Below are 4,368 nucleotides of genomic sequence, written 5' to 3' on the forward strand. Positions count from 1 at the left end.
GTGTTCTCATTGTCAGACAGCCTGAGGTACGTCAGGTCAGGTGAGTCACACAGGTCTGAGTTAATGATGACTGGAACATGTGTTAGTAGGAGTGCAGTGCAGTAGCTGCCACATGATTGTCCAAACAGCCATGTTGGTTAAACTGTCACGGTCACCAGGTGAGGTAATCAGTGACCTAACAGCCATGGAGCTGAGCTGGCCTGTGGTCTTGCAGCAGTTCTGTGCACAAGCAGAAATTCGGCTGAAGAAGCAAATTCTGGATGATGGATTTGTGGTTTGTGCGCAACTCCAGGAGCCACATGTAAACACGGGGTTGACAGAAGGAGACATCGACATGGGCGGCCTGCATGTAGTCTTTTTACATATTTATATATGTAAATATATTATTATATTTATAATATATATATATATATATTTATTTATTATATAAATTATCTATATAAATATAAATAAATATATATTATATAGAAATGTATATATTATATATTTATATTTATTTTTTACTTATTGACATAACGGTGAGTCCACCGTAACATCTCTCCTCCTCTAGGTTCCCCCCCTCCGAAAAACAAGGACGGGATGGGACGAGAGCCGCATAGAGGGTGCGTTCGTCAATTCACCCTGAGAGCGCCGGAGCGCACACCGGGTCCAACGTCATAAAGGGACCATGTCATTTTGATTGGACAAGAGGCGTTCCGTGAGTGCTGATCAGATGTCCAGAGCTAATTTACGAACGTAGCCAATATTACGTCAGATCCGAAGACGCGCAACCGGAGAGAGAGAGAGAGAGAGAGAGAGAGAGAGAGAGAGAGAGAGAGAGAGAGAGAGAGAGAGAGAGAGAGAGAGAGAGAGAGAGAGAGAGAGAGAGAGAGAGAGAGAGAGAGAGAGAGAGAGAGAGAGACACAGAGAGAGAGAGAGAGAGAGAGGGAGGGAGAGAGAGAGAGAGAGAGAGAGAGAGAGAGAGAGAGAGAGAGAGAGAGAGAGAGAGACAGAGAGAGACAGAGAGAGGGGGAGAGAGAGAGAGAGAGAGAGAGAGAGAGAGAGAGAGAGAGAGAGAGGACAGCAGAGGACTGCGGCAGGAGAGAATTTGGAGAATAATCATTTATTAAACCAGGTGGGTTTCATTTTAACATTTATGTTTATAAACATTGGTGGTTTTATTCCATAACATAAGTCCTACTTGTGTGCCGCGTTTATTGAGCCTGGGGAATAACGGTAGTAGCCTGGAAATAGCAATAGTTCATAGTTGTACATTTGGATGACAAAGCAATGTCATAGTTTCAAATGCCACGTTGGGTGAAGGGAGAGATTTAAAAGAAAAGAAAAGGGAAGTAAACAGGGTGTACACAAGATGTATTTGAAAAGTGTAGACGAATCCTTATAAACGTCAATGTGTCCTATTCAAGCTTTTGATTTCAGAATGTGACAAATTCTTCTAAATTAAATGGAATGAATTAAAACCCTTGTAGTGTCACTTTTGGGGAGAGATGGGTGTGGTCGTTTTCAGTGTCAGCCCTTGAATCTGTGGTTAAAGTAAATCATGCATGGCTATTTTTGGGCAAGTCATACTGCTGTATGTTAAACAAACTAGACTCATAGCATACACTCACTTGCATGGGGGTGATTTTCACATCAGTCTCTCACATGTTAGCAAAGAAAACGTTTATAAATCCTACAATTTATGCAATACCCCCAAAATAACATAATGTGTATTTAGTGCTTCACTTTTGTGATGCATTTCAAAGTGGTAGAAAAGTGTAGACTTATCATTATATTATCCACTAGTCATTTTCTCTTTATCATGTAACACTGAATTAGCAATATTTTGCATCTACGTATGGGCATAAAGGGTGTCACATAACAGTTGTGAAAAAAAGTGTGTGAAAGAGAGGTGTTTTGACTGAAACTCTGTCAAACTAGATTAGTCCATATTAGATGTACCTTCCTGTCCTCTCCTCTCCAGCTGTGTTATCTGTGTGAATAGAAACATTGTAAGACCTGCATGGGAGCAGCCAGAACACCCGGCCTTAAGCCAACAGTAGGTTTTACCACCAAAGCTCCATCTTTGGGTGAACGTCAGGTCAAGTGATTCAATTCAAAATGGCCTCCTTGGTCCCCCTTGTGTTCTTCCACCGCATGATTGTGGCCTATCTAGGATTATTGTGATTATAAGCTGCTGTTTGCTATGTAGCCATAATTCTACGTGTAGCTGCAAGCTCAGCAGAGACTCAGAGAGAGAAACAGTATCTCCCTGACGCTGTCTTCCCCGGTCGACAGGAGCTGTGGTTGTTGAGCTGAATGAGCAGAAACGTGACTTCCTCATTCAGTAATAGATAACAGACTGTCCTTGTCATTACATTGTGTATTGTCCCTCACAATGTCATCATGCTCTGACACTCCTCCATCCTAGCCTGTCATTTAATGTTAATGGGAATAGCATTTACAATGGCGTCTCATAGATGTGTTTCTTGTACAGGGCTCCTACAAGTCACATTTAAGACCCTTTTAGATTTAGGGTTAGTGTTAGGGTTAGATTTAATTTCTCCCAGGGGCAGTGAATTGGCTTTTTTTTGGTGCCAGCTTGATTCATTTCCACGTAAATAGATGTGGTCGGACAGATTTCCTTGCAGGACAAGCTAATCTAATTTTTTAGACCTAGCACCTCATTTTTAAGACCTAATAACTGAAACTTGCGGCCTTTTTAGGCCTTAGAAATCGGATTGCTGGATTTTAGACTTTAAGGCTTTTTAAGACCATTTTTTAACCCTGTTATATCACTGTATCTTCCTCTTCTATTCTCATCCCACTTCATGTTGTCTTTCAGGTTTAGGTTTCAATCCATCGATTCCTCCATATCCTTGTGACTGAAGACCAAATATAGGAATGGTAAGTACTTGTCTCTGTCAGATCTTGTCAATGCAATATGTCAGCTACATGTAACCCTCTCCTGAGGTACTATTTCAATACATTAAGATATAACAAGATCCTGAGTCTTAGCTGTTGATGGTGAACTGACTAACTCTCTTCTTGTTTACAAACAAATCCCAACAACAATACCTCACAGAGAGGAAGATCGTATCATATTTATTGAAGGCTGTATTTCTACGTTAACGTTAAGTTAATGTTATTCAATCACAATAACATGTGTTGGCAGAGTTCAGTTCAGATGTTCTGATCAAACCATTATGTAAGGAATCACTGAACAAAAAGTAATGAAATTCAAATCAAACCTAATGTGTCACATCACATCGAATATAGCCGTAGATGACACAGTGATATGCTTGGGACAAGCTAGCTCCTCAACCATGCAGCAACAGCACTCAAACAACAACAGCCATTGTATAAAAGCAACAACACACTCCAGGCCACTTAGCTTCGCCTCGTGGCTACGACAACGTCACAGCCTTGATAAACATGTCACCACACAGAGGACCTCTCATGTAACGTTGCTTAATGACACAACTCACAGCCTGGATGAACACATCACAACACAGTGGCCTCTCACTTATTATTGCTTAATTATTCATGGAGAGAGAGAGCAGGCTCTCCCCTAAGCCAGGTGTCTTCACCTCCATTGTGACCGCAGGAGGGAGGGTAGGGTGTCATGGCTAGTGTGCTACCTATCGGATACCTGAATGGTCATCGACAGACACTCATTGATAGAACCCTGGCACACCTGTGACCTGTGTATCTCTATGCTACTGACCTCTTGCCCCTGTCCTATGGCAAGGCAAGGCACATTTCATACAACAGGGTCAATACAAAGTGCTTGACATACTTTATTTAAAAAAGAGGAGCATAGTAAGATAATAAAAATGTCAATGAATAAAAGCTACAAATATAAGAAGTAAAGTGATAAAACATTTAATAAGATAAGAGTTAATGGATAAAAGACATTGATAGAAGTGTTTGTGTTTAATCACAAACTTCTGCAAAACGTGATGTTTTTTTTAGTTTAGATTTGGATCTGTGGATCTATGCTCAGACAGTGCACTGGTAGCATGAGTACATGCGTGTGTTCTTCTTTAAACATCCATACATTGCATCCATACCTTGCCTTGTTAGGTCACATGTGTCTTGTCATGTCTTTTGCACTATCTGCTCTATCTGGTTAGATGCCAGACTACATTTCGTTGTCTCAGTACTTATACTCTCTGTGCAATGACAGCAAAGTTGAACCATCATCATAAGAACAACAAGGCTACAGCAGTCTGCCACAGTGTGGGTGTAAGAAACCGCAATCTTGTTAATATTATGTCACACATGATACGATTATCCGTGAAATCCGATGAGGAATTTGTTGAAACGTTTTGTTTAGTGAAACGGCTGTTGCTAGGGGGTCTGTTGGTCTGTTTTGGTCCTGTTGCT

Source organism: Nansenia antarctica (genome assembly GCF_963989245.1).
Source record: "Nansenia antarctica genome assembly, chromosome: 3".
Classification (NCBI taxonomy): domain Eukaryota; kingdom Metazoa; phylum Chordata; class Actinopteri; order Argentiniformes; family Microstomatidae; genus Nansenia; species Nansenia antarctica.